Below are 23,303 nucleotides of genomic sequence, written 5' to 3'. Positions count from 1 at the left end.
TAGCATGAGCAAAACTGCTCTGGGACCTGCGGCGAGGCTGGCCACTCATTGACCTACTGACTATCGCCGCAGGTAGCAAATAAGTTGAGCTTGTTTTCCCTGGTGAATCCATATTCTTATTAAAGTATGCTTAGTTTGATGAAGATCTTGGGGACGCTCGGGTGAGAAGAACAGTAATCACTTGAAGGTAGCACTACATCGAGTGAGTGGATGGCGCCACTTCAGGTGTCAGCTGATGGCAGATTTGGATTCTCTATGTCAAATTACCATATATGGTGCCACTTATGTCTCCAAAGGCCTCCTTTTAACAAATCCGCCAGAAGCAAAAGAAGAAAGCTGGCCACTCATTGACCTGTTGTCTATTGCCGCAGGTAAAAAACTATCGCGCTTAAGTCATAGCTGGGATCTGAGATTAAAATTTAAACATCATTCCGAAAAAATCACGATACTTATTTGTAATGAATTACTGTTATGAAGGATTCGATAGATGAATAACCTACATAAATCATGTTCACAACCGCTGATGATTTAGTTTTAATGATGAGATAATGCTTAAGTAGCAGTAATACCGATGGTCGAGTATATCCATCAACAGCAGGCAAGCAGATGCCCCTGCATGGCTGGCCTGTGCGATGGACTGATATTCCTTTGCAGTGGACAGCGCGTTGTAGTGGCGAGGGGAGGGGAAGGATGTGCAGGTTTGGTTACTGGTTGGACGCCACATTTACGTCTCTCCACCCAGTTAACAGTGGCCCCATAATAGGCTCCCCATCACCCTGTTATTTGGTTCTATGGTTACCACCCAACGGTCTCTTTGGTTACAGGGAAACCATTAAGCTTTTCACTCAGTGCAGAGTTACCGAAGGATGAAGTAGGCGGCACTGCATTAAATGAGTGGAAGACGATCGCCACCACCTACCACTTTAGTTGTTGTTGAGTAATCTTGGTCTCGCAGACCCATCATCCGCAAGCAAGCAACCCCCCAACAGGGCCATTCCGTGCGGTGAACCTATTTTCTCTCTCAGTTTGGAGGGGAGGAAGAGCGTGGAGGTTTACTTCCCGGATGAACGCCGCATTTGTTTCTCATCACCCAGTTAACAGGTGAAGCATAGAAACGCCTTCTTTCTTTTACCAGAGCTTGTGTGGTAAAAAATGCGCGCTCCCTCGCGCGCTCGTGTGTGTGTGTGTGTGTGTGTGTGTGTGTGTGTGTGTGTGTGTGTGTGTGTTTGCAGAGTTTATGTTGTGCTGAATTAACCTAGTCTATGGTTAACTATATAATTAAATTGTGACTATGTTCTACCGTATAATTATAATTTTCTTAAGTTTTCATGGGTGTACTGTTTTGGTGTAAGCACGTCCTTCGTTTTTCCTATGACACTTGTCTATTTACACTCCTCAGGCGCCAAAGTCCGTCATCATCCCCACTTCCCACCCCCTACATTGTCCTGAAATTCCCCTGACTGCCATTTCACCCTCACCACTGATGACTTGAAACGTGAGTCGACCAAATCAGGGGTCGCACTCACGGCGAGACGGGATTGACAGCGCCGACTGTGGCAAGTGGAAGTTTCAGCCAGAGGGCGTCTGTTATAGTTTTTCTTGCCAGTTCTACATGATTTTATTTAGCTTAGGAACGACGTTTACAATAAGAGGAAAGAAATGTACACTTTCTAAAGTAATTAAATTTCTCCGCCAACGAAAATGGACGAAGTTAATGCATTCACCCGTTCCTGTTCACCTGTTTCAGTATAATGTATCACAAAAAGTTGCATCGGATTTCAATGATATCTGGTAGACAGGTGGGCGGTGGGACAAAAGACGAGTAGATTAGATTATGAGGTGGATTCGGATCCGGATACAGTAATAGATAAAAATATGTTGCCGTTGCGGAGGTATGCGCTATGTGCTTGTGTGTAACAGAGCAACTTAATACCGTAGAATTAAATAAGTGTGTGACACATAAAAGTATTCGCCGGTAGGAAATAGGAAATACAGCAATAAACCATAAATTTTATTATCGTTGACGGAGATACAGTATGAGCCCTCTGAGTGCCTTGAAGTTAAGCTGCAGTATGTGTCTCAGCAGTCTGAATAAAACAGTCCGACTGTGGAAAGAAAATAACGTGGCACATCACAGTGAAGAAGTTAAGGAGGGAGTAGAATATAAACCATGTCATTAGACTCGCTGCTGAATAAATTCTCATTTTTTGTAACTAAGATTTTAATGCAATAATAATAATAATAATAATAATAATAATAATAATAATAATAATAATGATGATAATAATAATAACAATGATAGTTATAATACTACCGGTAATTGTCTATTTATATATGTATCAATCTAATGCTGGACGCCTTAATCCCGTAAGAGGGGACACAAATAAAACGCCTCCATGTCGCCCTGTCCCCCTCCATTTCATATACCTCCCCCCAGCTCACACCCCTCTCTCTCATATACCTCTCCACTCCATCCCTTCATCTCATCCTTGGCCTCCCCTCTTTCTCCCCCCCCCTCCACCTCTGTCACATACACTCACCTCCTTAGTCTCTCGCACTCCATCTTCTCCATATGGCCAAACCACCTCACTGTATTTCTCCTAACGCTTTCTGTCACATTCAAATCCACACCACAACGCTCCTTCACTTCCTCGTTTGTCAGTCAGTCTCTCCATGTACCTCCATATGCTCCTCTCAGATATCTCATTTCCAACAAGGTCCAAGCTTCACACCCGTAAGTTAGAGTTGGTAACACAATACTATCATGCAGCAACTTCCATGCTCACTTCCTTATTTCTTATCACTTCTTTCAAAGAACCAGCTGCTTTTCCTCCGTGCTGTACCCTTTCAATCACTTCATTCTCTACACTTCCATCATTACTCGTCACACTACCTACGTACATAAATGCACTCACATTTTCCATTTCCTCAACATCCAACTTCACTGTACATTCAGAGAGTTCATTTCACTCGAAGACCATAACTTTATTTTTCCCTACATTCACCTTTAGATTCCGTTTCTTACACACTCTCCTAGACTCATTCACCAATCCTTGCACATCCTCTTCGTCTTCACTTAACAACCCAGTATCATCGCAAACAAAAGTGCAGTAAGTTTCCAACTCTGCTTTCTCTCATTAGGGCTGCTCCACCATCCACTGCCCTACCTTGTATCTCTTTTATAACCCTATCCATATACAGACTGAATAACCATGGAGACATGACCCATCCCTGTTTTACTCCAACAACCAGATAGAATCACTCAGTTCACCATTCACACGACTTGCAGCCTTAGCACACTCATACATACCCTTTACGGCATTCAACACCCTCCCATTTACTCCATGTATTCTCAGTTTTTTTACATTCCCTGTCTATCCTCTCTCTCATATGCTCGCTCCAAATCCATGAAGGCCGCATACAACTTCTTTCCCTATTCTAGAAACTTTTCCACTAAAGACCTAAGGATGAATATCTGATCTACACAACCTCTTCCATTCATAAAACCTCACTGTTCTTCTCCAACTACTTCCTGTGTTCTTTCCCTAACTCTGTCAATAAGTATTCTCCCATAAACTTTTCCTAATAAACTCAGAAGACAAATGCCCCTATGATTACCACACACTTCATTTTCCCCTTTTCCTTGTCCAGTGGAAGAATTATAGCTGACTTCCAATCATACGGGACTCTACCTTCCTCCCAGGCCAGTCTGCACATCTTCCATATCCAATCTACCACCATCTCTCCCGCATGCATCGTCATTTCACCACACACTCCATCAATTCCTGGGGCTTTCCCCATTTTGGCTTTCTTCATTGCTTTCAGAACTTCCATCTTACTCATCTCTTGCTCCTTTCTCAATTCTTCTCCCAGCCATTCCCCAGCTACTTCAACTCGCATTACTTTCATTCCCTATGTTTAACAGTTCCTCAAAGTGTTCTCTCCATTTGCTCACTTTTTCTCTTTTCTCCACTAGCAATCTATCATTTTAACTTTCACTCCCCGGCTTACTTCTTTATCCCTCTGTCTAACTCTCTTTACCTCTTTCCAGAACATTTTCTTACATTCCATCCACTTTACGCTCAAATTCCTTCCAAATTCCTCATCTGCTGTCTTCTTACTGTCTCTTACTAATATTTTCACTTCTCCGTTACTCAACTTCCTCCATGCTTCTGCTTCATATCCACCCACTATATGTTTTCTTCTTTTGCTCCACAGCTAGCCTCTGTTCATTCTACCATGCTGTTCCTTGCACCCCCCCTTTCGTCTTCTCTTTACCCCACTGACCACCTCACATGCTGCATAGATTTTTTGTGTGAGTATCTGACACACACACACACACACCCATCTGCTCTAAACTGTATTTACCCAATCGCCCCTCCACTTCTCTCTTATATTCTGCCTTTCTTCCATCCTATTGTAACCTTTCTACCCTCCTTGTATGGACGACTTCCTCTTGTCCTTACCTCCTTCTATTCCTCCATTGCATTTAAACCTTGACTTTCACTACCACCAAGTGGTGGTCAGAAAGTCCACTCCCCCAACCTTTGCATGCTCTTGCATCCATTACCTACCTTTTCATTCTGTCCCCCTCACACACATAATCATTGCCCTCCGTTCATTCAGTTCACTACCCACCCTTCTCATCACTCGCCACGTATACCTGTGTATCATTTTGTGTCTGAAGAGGGCATTTTCTATCACCAACCCCCTGCCATTCTCACCCACTTCTGCAGGCACACCCCAATCTCCAACTACTCCATCCATCTTCTCATTCCCTACTTTTCCCTTATATTTCCGGTCAAAAACACTCTCATTCATTTCAAACTTTTCCATGGTCACTTCCACATTTGCACAGAATTCTTCTTTCCCTCTGCTTGCACGATCTTGCGTGCAATAAAATAAAATATATAGAACTCAAAGGATGAACAGATGGTAAGAAAAAAGGGTAAAACAAAAAAAAAGTTTGTTTCATACACTGCAATACAGTACATTCGCTCTGTTTTTCAGAGATTTCACCACTTCTTGCTTTTTTCTATTACTTTGGCCGAGGTATTTTTCCACTTAGCGTAGGTTATTTATATCTCTAGGCTTTAGTGTAGGTTACCGATTTGTCTGTTAGGTTTATTAGTTTTCGGATAATTGATTGGGTTTCCTTCTTTTTCCTTACAAGTTTTTTAATAAAAAAATAATAATAAAAAGAAAAAAAATGTTTAATATATATATATATATATATATATATATATATATATATATATATATATATATATATATATATATATATATATATACAGTATGCCTTAATGATCAGGGGCTTCGGCGCCAATGGTTGATAGGCAAAAGAAAAAAAATCTTTCAACTTTTAATACTCGTAGCGGAAGCAAAGAAAGATTTTCAGAGAGAGAGAAAGAGAGAGAGAGAGAGAGAGAGAGAGAGAGAGAGAGAGAGAGAGAGAGAGAGAGGCAAATATACAGAAAGACGGATAGATAAAAGAATGTGGAGAAGTAGGCGAGAAACGATGATCATGATGGTGATGAAAGTAAGACATTAAAGACAAGGAGACGGGTTGAGTGGGATGCAGGGAAAACGACAGAATGACGATAGTGCTGACGAAACTGGTGGGGAAGCAAAGAGGGAGAAGGGGAAAGAGATGGAGGGAGGGAAGGAGGGAGAGAGAAGGAGAGACTAATTACTCAAGGGTCATCGAGGTCTGAGCTTGTTATTAGGAGAAGCAGGAAGGGCTACGAGAGAGAGAGAGAGAGAGAGAGAGAGAGAGAGAGAGAACATAAGCCATTATCCCATAAAGGGTGGTCGTTTGTTTTTTAGTTATTTGTTTTGCGGGGAGTAACAATAACTTTCCTCCAACCCACCTGTTAACACGTAGGGAGCACGTATGGGTTGGTTATATGGTTACCACCCAGCGATGTAAATGGTTTCCTGGCTTACAGTAAACCATTAGGCTTGTCTCTTAATGTAAAGCCACCTGAAAAGGAAAGAAGAGTAATAAAAAGTGAGAAGATAGATTGATGAAACAAGGAGAGAGGCGTGAAGACAGAAAAAGAATGATACAGGTGAAGGAAGAAGTAGGCAGAACTACATCAAGTGAGTTGATGATATGTATAGATAGATTGATAGATAGACATAGATATTGATATAGATATAGATAAATAGATAGACAGATAGATAGATAGACGTGGATACTGATAGATATAGATATAGATAAATAGATAGACAGATTAATAGACAGATAGATATGGATATATATAATTGTTCTAATCTCAGAAACAGCAGAGGTTTTGCAAGAAATATTAAATGACCCAAATAATGAAAGTCTTAAAGTAGGCCTAAAGGTGAACAGGGGTAAATGTTATGATTATTCCAAATACACAGCGTCATCAGAATATGAGAACAAATTCTTGAAGAAGTGGAGGAGTGCAGTTATTTGGGGCAAAATACTAAAACTAACGAAAGACCATGACAACGAAATAAAAAGACACAGTACAACGGGATGGAAATCTTTCGATAAATATCGAGACATCATAAAAAGCTTGCCAGTATTTATGAAAATTAACTCTCTAATGAATGTATAATTCCAGCTCTAACGTACGGTAATGAGACTTGGAAACTGCCAAAATCGATGGAAAATCAAGAAATCCGTCCTCAAAGAGCAATTGAAAGGTCACTGCTGGGAATATCCTTAAGTGACAGGAAAAGATCAACTTGTATGAGAGAGCAGGCTAAAGGAAAAGACATTATAGAAGTTATAAAAGAAAAGGAATGGAGGTGGGCAGATCATGTAGCATGAATAAGGGATAGCCGATGGAACAAGAGGCTGAGTGATTGGACTCCAAGAGATTGTGATTGTAGCAGAAAATGGCCAGACAGGAGGTGGAGAGATGAGATAGAGAAGTTTGTAGGCAAAACGTAGCAGAGATTGGCTCAGTCAAGGAATTCTTGGAGAAGGTTGGGGAAGGCCTTCGTTCAGCACAGAACTTGCAATGGCTGATGGTATATCTATCTATCTATCTATCTGTCTATCTATCTGTGTGTGTGTGTGTGTGTGTGTGTGTGTGTGTGTGTGTGTGTAACATACGTAAGTATGTATATACAGTAGATTAATAGATACCATAGGTAGCTAGATCGATAGATATGGAAGTAGAAAGTATAGATCGATGGATAGATAGATAGGTAAATAGGCTAAACAGATAAAGAAAAAGATAGATTAATACATTTATAGATAAACAGAAAGATAGATAAATAAATAGATAGGTAGGTAGACAGACGGATTGACAGATAGACAGGCAGATGGATAGTAGTAAATAAAGCACAAGATAACAATGCAAAATTTCATTATTATATTTTGAAAGCTGAGGACATCATCTTGCCACAGAGGAATAGGGGTCTGGGGCTGCGCCACTTTCCCTTAACTTTCCCTTCCCCGGTGTATTATCTGGTGTCCAGATTTAATGCTGTCATCTTTGTCTGTGCCATGCAAAATTATTTTTGAACACTTTGAAAACTGTGTTGCAGAAGCGAAACCCATATGGTGTCCGTATGATGCAAGTTACTTTTCTAGGCCCTATCTATATTCACGCAAATACTGAACACTATAGCTTCAATGCTTTGGTTGTGCATGAAAGGGAGACACACTGTATTAGTAATATACACATATATATATATATATATATATATATATATATATATATATATATATATATATATATATATATATATATATATATATATATATATATATATATTGTTACATAGCCTACGATTTCATCATCCTTTGTGTAATTCTAACATACAGTATGCTGCATGTTTGATCACGAGCGTGTTCTACCTCACTCCCCCCTTCTACCCTTATAGTAGAGTAAGTCGTTCTTTCTGTTGTTCAGAGCAGGAGTGTCAACTCTTTGTCCCCTGTGGCTTCATTTGCGCGTCCTTCTTACAAGTCGTATCAAGCTCTGCCGGCCCCCATATAATGAGCTCAGTCTCTACATTAATTGCCACTTAGATCTACTCCTCCTTTTGCTCACATCTCTGTCCTCCCCTGTACAGTTGTTATTATTGTGAGTGCTCAGGAAGTCTCCAGCCATCTAGCAGTTGTGTAATTTGAGTATAAGTGTTATTACATTTTTTCCTTCTACTGTATAGCATAAGGTATTGATTCGTAGGCCTAGTGAGGTTTTTGTGATTCATGTGTTTTTATGTTAGTCATTTTTGATAATATTTTGTATCTGTAATAATATATCTTGCATTAACTGAGCATTATCTGGTTTTCTCATTTTATCAGGCTGACTTAGATAAATATACTCTTGCTAATTTCGTGTTAATAGAGGCTATTGCAGTTAACCATATATTTAACCTGTTTTTTGCCATTACATTATCCTTATGAGTCCTGAATGTTTAGTTGTTAGTTTGAGCATTAAACTTTAACTTGTAATTTTACCTAACTCTTTTGTTTTGAACCTGGAATTTTGCGGGACAGTTTTCTCTGTTCCGTAACATAAATTTGGCGACCTCTTATCAGGATATTCAGGATATTATCTTAAGGATATTGCTTGATATTTTGTGTCTGTGATATATTCATGATGTCTACCATTACTACTCTTCATGAAGCCAAAGATTTTTTGTCAAATGTCCAAACAGTGTGTGATGTAGAAAACAGAACAAAGAATGAACTTAAGCTTCTTGCTCAACAATTGGGAATTGCAGTTCACTCTCATCATTCTAAAGATCAAATTGTTGGCATGATAAAAAAAAAAAAAACGTTTAATGTAACTCCTCCAAATGAGCAAACGAAGATTGAAATAGCTAAGTTACAGCTAGCAGTGCAGGAGGCTTGTGTTAAGGAGGCTGAGTTTCAGGCTCGTGCTAAGGAGGCTGAGTCTGAGGCTAACGAGGCTGAGTGTCAGGCTCGTATTCAGGAGGCACAGGCACAGGCTCAGGCACAAATTGAGCTTGCCAGGATTCAGGCAGACCATGAGTATCGCATGAAACAAGGTGGAACTGCACCATCTAGCTCTGATGATTTTGATGTGGCTAAAAATGTTAAACTTGTCCCTCCTTTTAATGAATCTGATTTAACAAAGTATTTTCAGTTGTTTGAGAGGGTAGCTACAGGTTTTAATTGGCCCCAAGAGTATTTGCCAGTACTCCTTCAAACTGTTCTCACCGGTAAAGCTCAAGTAACTTATGCATCTTTGCCTCAGGATCAATCTGATAATTATGATGTAGTTAAGAGCTTGATTCTTAAGGCCTATGAGCTTGTTCCTGAAGCCTATAGAGTAAAATTTAGGACAACTTATAAGCAAGATAAGCAATCCCATGTTGAGTATACAAAAATCAGAGAAGATCTGTTAGAGCAGTGGTTAAATTCTAAGAATGTGGATTCTGATTTTGGTAAATTTAAGCAGATGATTTTGCTGGAGGACTTCAAAAGATGTATTTAAAATGATGTAAGCCTATATCTTGATGAGAGAAGAATAGATAATTTGTCTGATGCTGCAGTTTTAGCTGATGAATATGTTCTCACTCACAAGAGATATTCTAAAGAAAAAAGGAAAGCTGACAGTAAGTAAGTACGTTGCCTCTACTCAGAGTACAGGTAACAGGAAAGAGAACAAAGATGATGTTTCTCAGGAAGTAAATACCAGCTTCACCTCCATATTTCAGAAAAGTAAATGTACTTATTGTAGTAAGCTTGGTCATACTTCGGAGAAATGTTTCAGGAGACAGCCTGATATGAACAAAGAGGAGTCTTTAAATATTCAGTCAATTGGTCTAGTGTCCAACCTTGAGAGTTCCCAGAATTCTTTAACTGAGTTAACTGAACCTGCTTTGAGGGGTAAATTAAATCCTCATGATGAAGCTCCTCTTTTGAGCAGTAACGTGGGTGACACTCTCAAGAGTTCATGTGCTAATTTCCTGTCTGATGGTTTTGTCAGTCCTCTGGACAGTAATGACAGGAAATCAGTTCAAATATATCGTGATACAGGTGCTTGCCAATCCCTTATGCTGACCAGTGTTCTAGGCTCTAATGTTAATTCCTCTGATGAAACTGTAATCTTACAAGGTGTAGGGAATAATTACTTCTCTGTCCGTCTGTGCAGAGTGAATTTAGAGTCTGGTTTTGTTAATGGTTCCGTTATGGTTGGGTTGGTTGAGACACTCCCAATGTCAGGTGTAACTTTCTTACTTGGAAATGATATTGGTGGAAGTCAAGTGTGTCCAGCTCCTCAGTTGTCTAGTGAGCCAATGGCTGCGGCCCAGGATTGTGATGTCCCTGATGTGTTCCCTGCATGTGCTGTCACTAGGGCTAAGTCTAAAGTTACTGGTGACTTAGAGGATAATGATGATGATGATGTTATCCTAGCTGACACTTTTCTTGCTAATTTGGACCACTCACCAGATGAGGCAGCACCCCGTAGTGTTGATAATTTGTCTCGTCAAGAGTTGGTTGAGTTGCAGGTTGCTGACCCTGAGTGGAAAGGTCTAGCTAACTCTGCTTACAGTGAAGACGAGTCAGCCGGTGCTTCTACTTGTTATTATATAAAGTCAGGAGTACTTATGAGGAAGTGGAGACCCCCAACAGCATCAGCCGACTGTGAATGGGAGGTTGTACATCAAGTTGTCATCCCTCGTGTTTGTAGGCAGGATATCATTAGAGTGGCTCATGATTCCAGTTTGGCAGGACACCTTGGAGTGAGGAAGACTGTGGCACGCATTTTGAAATACTTCTACTGGCCAGGTATCTTCAGAGATGTTTCCTGGTATTGTAAGTCTTGTCACACCTGTCAAGTTGTGGGGAAGTGTAATCAGACCGAAAAGGTTGCACCTCTAGTTCCCATTCCTCCTTTTGAGGCGCCATTCACCCGTGTGTTGGTGGATATTGTGGGTCCTCTTCCTAAGACTTCTTCAGGATTTTCTTATGTGTTGACCCTGATTGATATGGCTACTCGTTATCCTGAAGCCATTCCACTTAGAAATATCTCAGCAAAGAACGTGGTTAAGGAAATGCTAGGGTTCTTCACAATGTTTGGTCTGCCCAAGGAGGTACAGTCAGACCGGGGAAGTAATTTCTTATCAAATGTTTTCAAGCAGTCTCTGAAAGAGTTGGGCATCACCCAGATCACGTCTTCAGCTTACCATCCCCAGACCCAAGGAGCGTTGGAGAGATATCATCAAACACTCAAATCGATGCTCAAGAAATACTGTTGGGAACATCAGAAAGACTGCGATAGAGGTCTTCCATTCGTTGTATTTGCCGCAAGAGAATCTCCAAATGAATCACTGGGCTTCTCACCTTTTGAACTACTGTTTGGCCATGAAGTAAGAGGACCCCTTAAGCTACTCAAGGAATGCTGGCTGTCGGAGGAAGATGACGTCAACAAGCTGGAGTATGTGATGAAGTTCAAAGAACGGCTGTCCACTGCTTTACAGCTGGCAAGAGAGAATTTAGGAGCTGCTCAGGAGAAGATGAAGACTTGGTATGATAAGAAGTCCAGGTTACGCAACTTTCAGCCAGGAGATCAGGTTTTGATTCTGCTACCGGTGCATGGGCAACCTCTTCAAGCCAAGTTTAGTAGTCCTTATTTCGTGGAGAAGAAACTCAGTGATGTCAACTATGTCATCGCCACACCAGATCGTAGAAAGAGCAAGCAACTATGTCACATCAACATGATAAAGTTATATCACAGGCGGGACGAAAATAACCCAGTCTGCACTGTAGCTGTTCCACCCGAGTCTGCAAGTGAAGTTCTCCCATGCAGCATGAGCCTGAGTGATAGTTTGGGGAAGAATCCTGATATCATGAATGATCTCCAGACTAAGCTTTTCATCTAGCTCCCGAGGAAAGGCAGGAGTTTTCGGCATTACTGCAGAAGTACCCGCAAGTGTTCCGTGCTACTCCAGGAAGAACCACTGTGTTGATGCATGATGTCGATGTTGGAGACGCAAAGCCAATTAAACTGCCTCCTTACCGTGTGAACCCAGTGAAAGTTCCTCTCATCCAGAAGGAGCTTGGCTACCTGTTGGACCACAAGATGATTGAGCCCTGTCAGAGCGAGTGGAGTTCTTCTGTCACTCTAGTCCCTAAGCCAGGTGGGTCACAGCGGCTTTGCATCGACTACAGACGTGTTAATCAGATAACCAAAACAGACACTTACCCTCTCCCTCGTGTGGAAGATTGCATAGACAAGATCGGAAAGGCTAGGTACATAAGTAAGTTTGATTTGTTAAAGGGATACTGGCAAGTACCTATGACTGAACGTGCTAGGGAGATCTCATGTTTTGTAACACTAGGAAAGACTTTTGCATGTTCTGTAATGCCATATGGTATGAAGAATGCACCAGCCACTTTTCAGAAGCTCATGAATGTTGTAACAGAGGGTTTGGCAGGGTGTGTTGTTTATATTGATGATGTATTAATCTTCAGTGACAACTGGAAAGATCACCTATGCCATGTCAGTAAATTTCTTGAGTGTTTGGTTCAGGCTAATCTTGTAGCTAATTTATCAAAGTGTGAGTTTGGTCAAGCTAAAGTTCAGTACCTTGGGTACGTAATTGGTGATGGACATGTTGCACCACCAGCAGCTAAGGTTCAGGTTATAAGTGATCTTCCCAGACCTAAAAGTAGGACAGAGCTACAAAGATTTTTGGGAATGGTAGGTTATTACAGGAGATTTGTTCTTAACTTTTCAATTCTTGTATCACCACTTACAGACCTACTGAAAAAAGGGAGTTAAATTTGTCTGAACCGATAACTGTGAATCCTCTTTCAGCAAACTTAAAGCTATCCTATTAAATCAGCCAGTGCTCGCTACTCCAAATTTTGCTAAGCCTTTTAAGATGGCTGTTGACGCAAGTGATACAGGAGCTGGGGCTGTTTTGCTGCAAGAGGATGATCAGGGTATTGAACATCCTGTATCTTATTACAGTAAGAAGTTCACTCCACCTCAAAAGAACTACTCAACTATTGAGAAAGAGCTTTTGGCCTTGATTTTGGGTTTACAGCATTTTTCATTTTATTTGTGTTCTGGTTTTGACCCCATAGTCATTTATACCGATCATAACCCACTGAAATTCCTTAGTAAGTTTAAAGATAAAACTCAGAGATTGACAAGATGGAGTCTACTTCTTCAGGAGTATTCATTAGACATACAACATGTCAAGGGGAAAGAAAATGTTATTGCAGATTGCTTATCTAGACTTTAGACAGATTGTTTTAGAGTAATAAGAAATTTCCTTTGTAAATTTCTTTTCCTTTGTGGGGAGGTGTTACATAGCCTATGATTTCATCATCCTTTGTGTAATTCTAACATACAGTATGCTGCATGTTTGTTCTACCTCACTCCCCCCTTCTACCCATATAGTAGAGTAAGTCGTTCTTTCTGTTGTTCAGAGCAGGAGTGTCAACTCTTTGTCCCCTATGGCTTCATTTGCGTGTCCTTCTTACAAGTTGTATCAAGGTCTCCCGGCCCCTATATAATGAGCTCAGTCTCTACATTAATTGTCACTTAGATCTACTCCTCATTTTGCTCACATCTCTGTCCTCCCCTGTACAGTTGTTATTATTGTGAGTGCTCAGGAAGTCTCCAGCCATCTAGCAGCTGCGTAATTTGAGTATAAGTGTTATTACATTTTTTCCTTGTACTGTATAGCATAAGGTGTTGATTCGTAGGCCTGGTGAGGTTTTTGTGATTCAAGTGTTTTTATGTTAGTCATTTTTGATAATATTTTGTATCTGTAATAATATATTTTGCATTAACTGAACATTATCTGGTTTTCTCATTTTATCAGGGCTGACTTAGATAAATTTACTCTTGCTAATTTCGTGTTAATAGAGGCTATTGTAGTTAACCATATATTTAACCTGTTTTTTGCCATTACATTATCCTTATGAGTCCTGAATGTTTAGTTGTTAGTTTGAGCATTAAACTTTAACTTGTAATTTTACCTAACTCTTTTGTTTTGAACCTGGAACTTTACGGGACAGTTTTCTCTGTTCCGTAACAAAATATATATATATATATATATATATATATATATATATATATATATATATATATATATATATATATATATATATATATATATATATATATATATATATATATTAAAACAAGAGTGAGTGCGAGCGTGTCTGTGTGTGTACAATCAGGTTACAATTAGGTGTAATAGAAAGAGGAAAAAATAATATAAGGCTAAACATGCTAAGAATGCGAGGCCATTAGATGGTGAACGTAATTTAAATGAGATGCAAAGGCTGTGCTGTTGAGAAGGAAAGGAGAGAACCTATATTTATGTATACAAACATGCACGGAACAGAGAAGAAGGGGAGATGAACACAAAGAGGAAGGAATGAGAGACGAGGAACAATGGAGAGAGAGGTGAGAGGGCGAGTGAGAGCCAGGCTGTTAATGAAGAGAGGGAGGAGGGGGTGTCAGAAGGCTTAAGGGGGGGAAGGAGAGAGGGAGGGAAGGAGGGAGGGAAGAGGACGAGAAGAAACAGGGAAGAATGAAGAGGGGAAATTAATTGGGAGATAATGGAGAGATGGAGATGACAATAAAAGAAAGATATAAACATCGAGGGATAAATGTAAATAACCTTAGGATGATGATAAATGAAAATCATTGCAGCTCAACAGTAATCATTATATATTAGGCAAATCCGGTACTGTAAATCGGGTATGAGATGATCCACGCATTACCATTCATTACCATTCCCAATGCTTTCTCTACAGCTAGAGTTTTAACCTCTTCTAAAAACTCATTCTTACTCGTATGTATTATATTGAATAGCTTGGTAACATGAAACGTCCTAGTCTCCCTCCAACACTGATATCAAACTTCTCATTAAGACACACACCCTTGTCTCCCCCCAACATTGATATTAAGCCATTCACTAAGACACACACGCATGTCTCTCCCTAGTACTAGCATTTCACTAAGACATCTACCAACTCCATGTGCTTCACTATTGCTTTCACAGGTTATATACATTTTCAAGTTTCTACGTCAGTCCCCCTCTCCACCACATCACAGTTTGTAGACCGCATACACTAAAGATAGGACGATGGTAATGCATAACAGAAGGGCAGATTGAAAAAATGAGCATTAGAAGAAATTGGCTGCATGGCAATCGGCCTCTACTAACTCACCATTATTTCTAGCCAGTATCCCTCAGTTCCTTATGTCAAAATTCATGTCTCTGAACAATTCCAACCTTTTCTCCTACCTCCACTCCCCCCCAACCCCCCCCAATCTCCCAACTCCATCATTTGTGGATTTATATTTTATTTCAGTACCATACTTGAATGAACTAAGGTAAAGGCTAAATTTAGATATTTCTTTTTATGCCCTCCCGCAACACACACATCCTCATCAAATATCTTGGTAATTGGGCCACCTTGAGTGGCGCAACTTTACACTTACGGTAGGCTCATGCTTTGCTAACCATCTGAATTTCAAGACTCAGTTTGATACAACGCTCATGGAAGTAGTCACCAGGTGTTATACTGATGTTTGACATTTAGTGAACAGACTGACTGAGGCGAATTGTACTCTAGATGGAATTAAAGATGTCGTTTTGTCTCTTTTCATAGCAATTCATTCAGCATAATACACCTCAGTATCTTGGTACACATTACTGATGCAAACTACTGCGATATTCAAGAGATCTGAATAACATCTATCTATCTACAGACAGACGCCTTAATCCTGTAACGGTTGGCCACAAGCAAATCGTGCCCATGTCGCTCTATCCCCCGCCATTTTGCTGCACTTACCCCAACTCACACACCCCTCTCTCATATATATACCTCTCTACTCCATCCCTCCATCTCATCCTCTGTTTCCACTTCCCTCTCCCCCCTCCACCACACTCACACTCTCCAGGTTAGTCTCTTGCCCCCCATCCTCACAACACGGCTAAAACACCTCAGTGTATTTCTCCTAATGCTTTCTATCACATCCACATCCACATCACGCCTTCATTTCCTCATTGGTCAGTCTCTCTTCATGCAACTCCACATGCTCCTCTTAAATAACTCATTTCCACAGCTCTTATTCTTGATTTGTGTCCTTCAAACAAGGTCCAAGCTTCACCTCCATGTGTTAGAGTTGATATCACAATACTATCATGAGGCGACATTTTTTTTTATTTTACTTCCATACTCACTTCCCTATTTCTTATCACTGCTTTCAAAGAACCAGCAACCTTCCTTCCCTGTTGTATTCTTTCAAGCACTTTATCCTTTAAACTTCCATCCATACTCATCACAGTACCCAATACATAAATGACCTCACATTTTCCTTTTCCTCATCATACGGCCTGACTGCACATTCATTGATTTCATTTCTCTTGAAGACCATTACTTTACTTTTCTCTACATTCACCTTTAGGTTCCGTTTCTTATACGAGTACAATCTCCCTAACTTTCCAAGCCCTGCAGCTTCCCTTCGTCTTCACTTAACAATACAGTATCATCTGGAAACAACAGTACAGGAAGTTTCTAAACACTGCCCTCTCTCATTAGGGCCGCTCCAACATCCACTGCCCTGCCTTGTGTCTCTTTTATAACCCCATCCATATACAGACTGAAGAAATGACATCCCTGTTTTAATATAAGATTCAGAAAGAAAAATTCATTCAGTTCACCATCCACATGCATTGCAGCCTTTGCGTCGTCATACATACTCTTCACGGATTTCAACAGCTTCCTCTTTACTCCAAATTTTCTTAATATTTTCACGTTCCTTATCTTTCACCTCTGTCATGTGCTTTGTCCAAATCCATGAAGACTGCACACAACTTCTGTCCCTTTTCTATAAACTTTTCCACTAAAGACCTAAGGTTGAATAGGCTGTCTGATCTACACAACCTCCTCCCTTACTAAAACCTCCCTGTTCTTCTCCAGCTTCTTCCTCTGTTGTTGCCCTACCTCTGTCAATAAGTATCCTACCATATACTTATTACACTAAGAAGACAAATGTCCGATTGATTATCACACACTTCTTTTTTCCCTTTTCTTTGTACAGGGGAACAATTATCCCCTGTACTTCAGCATTCCACTATACACTCCATCAATTCCTGGGGTTTTCCCCAGTTTGACTTTCTTCGTTGCTTCTTCCTTCCTACTCATCTCTCTCCTTCTCCCAGCCATTCTCTGGTCACTTCTTCTCGCATTTATTTCATTCGCTGTGTTTAACAAATACTTACAATGTTTTCTTACTCTCTCTTACCAATCTTTTTACCTCTCTCTTCCTCTCTACATATAGTTTTCTAATCCATCTCTCGACTTCCTCCATGCCTCTGCTTCCCATCCATTCACTACATGCTTTCTTCTTTTGCACCACAAATTGTCTTGCCTCTTCATTCCACCATGCAGTTCCTTGCACCCCCTTTTATCTTCTCTTCACCCCACACACCACCTCGCATGCTACACAGATATCTTCTGTGAATATCTTGCACAAAGTTTCACCTCCTCCATCTGCCCCAAATCATATTTACCCAATCGTTCCCTCACTTCTCTCTTATAGTCTGCATTTTTTTCATGCTCTTGCAACCTTTCCACCCTCCTTGCACAGACTACTTCTTTCTCTCCTGCGATACATTCATCTCATTTGTACCTTGACTCTCACCACCACGATGTGGTGGTCAGAATGTCCACTTTCCCAGTCTCTGTTTGCTCTCGCATCCAGTACATACCTTCTAATTCTCTCATCTACACACATATAATTAATCATTGCTTTCCATTCATTCAGTTCCCCATCCACCATTATCATCACTCGCCATGTGCCTAAAATGGGTATTGGCTATCACCAACCCCCTCCCTGCACAAATGCCCACCAGAGCACTACAAGTCTCATCCACTTCTGCAGGCACATCCCACTAATCAACTACTCCATCCACCTGCACATTCACTACTTTGATATTCACATCTCCAGTCAACAACACACTCTAACTCCTCTCAGACTTTTCCATGCACGCTTTCACATTTACCCAGAAATCTTCTTTCACTCTGCTCACACCGTCTTCCATAGGTGCATATTCACACACAATCACCCATGTTTATATTCCTACTTTCAGCCTTACCCACAAAATCCTTGAACCAACTGATCCATTCTCTCTTATATTCTCCTTCCATCTCTTGGACACAACAATGCATACACCCTCCTTTGCTCTCTCATTCTCACCTACTCCCGCGCATATACTCAATCCATGCTCCCACTCTCTCACACTCTCACCTATTCATTTAGTCTCAGTCAGTCCACATATGTCCACTTCTGCATCGTCAAGCACCTGGACGATCTCTCTGTCACCTCATCATTCGCACCCCTCCCATTCCACGTTGAAATCTGCACGACGTCCTTTGTGAGATCCTTGTTTGTCACCTTTTGGTCAGTCCTCGAGGCATTTTGTTTGCCATTTTAGTTATTTTCTGGGGAGGGGCACTAACCCTACGCCAACCCACTTGTTGACACGTAGGGAACACGTATTGGTTGGTTATAAGGCTACCACCCAGGGTATTATATGTTTTTCTGGCTTACATGAAATCATTTGGCCTGTCATTCAGTGTAAACTCCCCTGGAGTAGAACATCACTACAATGAGTGAGTGGATGATGGGCATGCCCACCGACCACATACAACAGAATATTATGGCGCAATAAACAAACCAGTTCGCTCAGGAAGAGATAGTATGGAGCCTCCTATGTCGCCTATGGTAATGTCCTGAGCCAAGCTGCGTATGGAATCTAGTACACTAAGTATCACGATTCAGTACCTTAACAAAAACAGAGGAAAACACAATCTAGAGGTGTGCTTGGCCGGCTTCCTTAGTAAATTCACTACAAAGATATCTTTCCTATTCTGTTGTAGCTTTTAAGAGATATTACTTATGTTTGGACAGCACCATAATGTATTATACTCATTTCACTCTACTCTGGCCTAAAACTAACATCTCTCCATCTTGAATGCTGAGCTGTACCATTATGTCAACCCTGGAATATGATGCAAGTTACGAACAATGCTATGGAAAGGATGTAGTCACAACACTCTTTTTCTGCCACTGAAATACGGCAAAGAAGCTGCCAAAGGACGAATAGCTTGTTCAGGGTTATGTAAAATGACTATAGCGAGGGAGTTAGTGGTGGGTCCACTTAACCCCTCAGTTTTTAACATTCTTACCTAGCTCTTCCTCTCTGGAGAGAGGAAAAATGGCTGAAAAGGACACCCTCGGCTGGAGGGGTTAGGGTTAATTGTTCTCTAGATACGTGGTGATATTTCCATCGATTCAGCAAGTTGACGCATTTTATACCTTATTATAGCTACGGCCACGTGACTTGACCTACTATAGACATTCAGTCCTAAGACGTTAGTTTTATCTTGCTATCAGCACACGATTTTTCTCAACAGAGAGTTATTTGAACAGGAGGAACTAGACACAGATTCAACCCTTTGCAGTACAAGACATCTCTTAGCTGAAGAAAATCGCTTGGTAATAGTATATGTAATATCAAAAGATGTTCCCGAGCTGAACGGGTTGAACCACGAGTAGATTTCTTCGATTCTGTCTCCTCAACCCTCCTCCCCTCCTCGCCATTATATTTCCCTCCACACCACTGCTTACACTCTCTCCCTCTTCCTAATCTCTCCATTTGTCACCACCCCTCCCTCCCTACGTATCTGATTCCCTTCCTTCTCCAGCCTTTCTCTCCCTCCTTCCCTCCCTTAGTCCTGTGTTGAATTTCCTCCCTTCATCCTCTTCTGCCTCCCCTTTTCCCCTTTCACGGTGTCACCTCCCCCCCCCTCTCTCTCTCTCTCTATCTATCTCTATCTCTCTTTCTGTGTGTGTGTGTGTGTGTGTGTGTGTGTGTGTGTGTGAGTGAGTGCTGCCTTCATTTCTACCTCGTGTCTCCTCTTCCTCCTTCCTTCCCGACTTCCTTCTTCCAGTCTCTACATCCTCCAAGCCTCCATCCTCCTGTCTCTTCGTTCCTCGCTCCCAAAATCCCCTTATTTTTTCCCCTCAGCTAACCTCTCCCCATCTCTTCTCTCCCTTCCTCTTTCCTCGTCTACTTCGAGCTCTCCATCTTCTGCATCTCTCTCCTTTCCCTACTTAACTCCTCTTGTCCCTTCTCTGCCATCCTACCCCTTTCTCCTTTCATCCCTTCGTCTTTGCCTGTTTGCCTCCTTTTGCTCTCTCTCTCTCTCTCTCTCTCTCTCTCTCTCTCTCTCTCTCTCTCTCTCTCTCTCTCTTCTCTACCTCACTGCTGTCTCTCCCTCCCTTCCTTCCTTCCTCTTGGAGAGTCTACCTCCTATCTCCTTCCTCGCCTTCTCTTTTTTCCCCATCTTCCTCCCTTCTCGGCTTTCCTCCTGCGGCCTCTACCTCCCTCAAATTATCCTGGGCCTCCACCCACCGTGAATCCTGTGGGATGTGACATGAATATACACACACACACACACACACACACACACACACACACATGTTCTCTCTCTCTCTCTCTCTCTCTCTCTCTCTCTCTCTCTCTCTCTCTCTCTCTCTCTCGTGTCATGTTTAATTGGAAGTCAAAATAATACCGAAATTTTGACTGACCCCTTCAAAATGAAAAGATTAATTGGTTTCATGACTGGAAGCTGAGAAGAAGAGGAAAAGAACAAGAAGAACAAGAACAAGAACAAGGACAAAGTAAGCAAGAAGATGAAGAAAACTCTTGCTTAAATATACCCCGACTATCTGACCGTCTCATGCATGCAGGTCACTTACCTATAGTATCTACTTATTGTTTACATGTGATACATCCAAGCATCTGTCTTTCAGTTGATCTGTCTGTCTGTTCAGAGTTGCGTACAGTACCGGTATGTAGTTATCTTTTTCCTATTCTGTGTAAGACAAAGACGGGATACTTAATATTCTCGGCACATCACCCTCTCTCTCTCTCTCTCACCAGGGCTTATGTGAGACGGGAGGAAGAGAGGTGTTGATGATGAAGACAGAGATGGAAAGGAGGAGAGTGACACTTTCATACGATCAGTGTACTTCTTTCATATTCTTGTTCTTCCCTCCTTCCTTCCTTCTTCCCACGTCTCCATTCTATCCTCCATCCTTCCCTCTTACCTTCGCCATTTCTTCTGCCCTTCCTTTCTTCTATCTATCGCCTTCTCGCATTCCTTAATCCTCTCCCATGTCCCGTCTGTTTCCATTCCTTTCTTCTTTTCTTCCCTTTACCTCTTCTCATTTCTCATTTCTTACCCACATTCTCTGTCGTCCTCTTTCATTCCTTTCTTTGTTTCTTCAGCTCCCTTTTTCATTCTTCCTTTCATCCGTCGCCCCTTCCTCAGTTGTGCTTTAAACCCTTCCTTCATATTTTCTCATCCCTTTCTTCACCCACTCTCATTCCCTCCCTCTTTTCTTTCTTCCCTCATCTCTCCTTGTTTTCTTTCAGTCCTGCCTTTGATTCCTGTCCTTTCTTCCTTCCTTTCTTTGTCTTCTCTGATTAGTTACATCCTTATCCTTACTTCTTTCCTTCTTTCGCTTTGTTTTCTACCTTACTCCACTTTCCTCTCATCTGCCTTTCTTCCTTCTGGCCTTCATTTTCTTACGTTCCGTCCTTTCTTCCTTCTGCCCCTCTAGACTTCACATTCCCTCTTCATATTTCCATTAATATATCTCTCTTTTTAATTCCTTGTTTCATTATTGACATCATTCCTCTTTCCTATGATTGCTTCCTTCTCCTCAAGATATTCTCTCTCTCTCTCTCTCTCTCTCTCTCTCTCTCTCTCTCTCTCTCTCTCTCTCTCTCTCTCTCTCTCTCTCTCTCTCTCTCATACCCTGCCTAGCCTATCCGCAGACTCTAATACATAAAAAATACCATACCTTCCTTCCACTGCTCACTCCCCTCATCACTATTCCCATCACGTCGGCGAGACAGAGAGAGAGAGAGAGAGAGAGAGATTTCTTGGGATGCTTTTTATCCCTTTCGCTGCTAGTTGTCTTCAAAGCTGAATAAAATTGTCTGGAGCAACAAGAAGAACAATATAAACAAACGTAATATTAGTAACGAGGTTTACTTCAACCCAAGGAAGTAATTTTTATTCCATTCGTTTTACTTCCCGACGATTTTATTTAGGTAAGAGTAGATTTCTCCAACTGGAAGGATTGAATAATGCCTTCATTAACACCAATACTAAATGAAATTCATAGAAATCTGAATAATATGTGTTGGTAGTGGGAATAATGAAATACAAAATGACCTGAATCTATGGAAATTTGTGAAAGTTTTACCATTTTACCATAATTTTCCCCCATTCAAACTACTGACAGACGATTGTACCACCTTCGGATGGATTTTTTTTTTTTTCGAAAGGGAGTGATTTTAATAAACTCTTTCAGTAATACAGTTAAATAAAACCTCTCCCTGAGTCCTCTTTTCTTTTTTTATTATACCACAACCTAATGTTTCCTTCTACAATATTAATATCGTTTTAATATCTACGTAGTTCACATCAGTGACATACAAAAGGAATTTGAGGGATAATATGTAACAAAAAAAAAAAAAATCGCAGGCGAATAAGTGTTGCAAAATCTCCAAATCCACTCAAAACACGAGTCCTGGATACGCCAGTTCTATGTTACGATGCTTCCAGATGTGTTCCCACTAAAGCAGATATTATTGTGCTGCATAAACTCTGAATTACCACCGCAGATGCAAATGAAATGTGGCCCGTCTCCTTGCGGGGACGGAGAGAGTGAAATAGAGAGAGAGGGGGGGGGGAGGACTACTGCTCACTGTCCCTGGTTCCGTGGTGGTGTAGGTCTTGCTCATCCCTTCTATTATCCATCGTATATCACTATTTTTCAATCATTTTCATACATCTTTTTCATCATAAACATCAGCATCATCATCATAATCATCAACATCACCACCACCATCATTATCATCACCAACATTATCATCATCATCACCATCATCATCATCATCACCATCATCATCATCATCATCATCATCATTACCTGTACTCCATCTTCACGAATACATGAGGTGTGAGGTACGCAGCAACATTAGTAAAATTAAGTGGACGCAGAGAGTGCATACCTTCGCCAACGCCTTTACCAGACAGCTCAGATCACCAACAAAATTATAGTAAACTTTTCCTTGTTCCATGACCCACATATCCAAAACGTTTTATTGAAATCCGTAGATAACGTTTAGAGATATTTAGTGAACAAACAAACAAAAAAACACTCCTGAACCGGGACTCGAACTCAGATCACCACCAAAATATAATCATTTCTTCCTTA

This window comes from Coenobita brevimanus, chromosome 26, assembly GCF_032717465.1.
Source record: "Coenobita brevimanus isolate Jiangsu-jjx chromosome 26, ASM3271746v2, whole genome shotgun sequence".
Lineage (NCBI taxonomy): Eukaryota > Metazoa > Arthropoda > Malacostraca > Decapoda > Coenobitidae > Coenobita > Coenobita brevimanus.
This window is presented reverse-complemented; position numbering follows the sequence as displayed.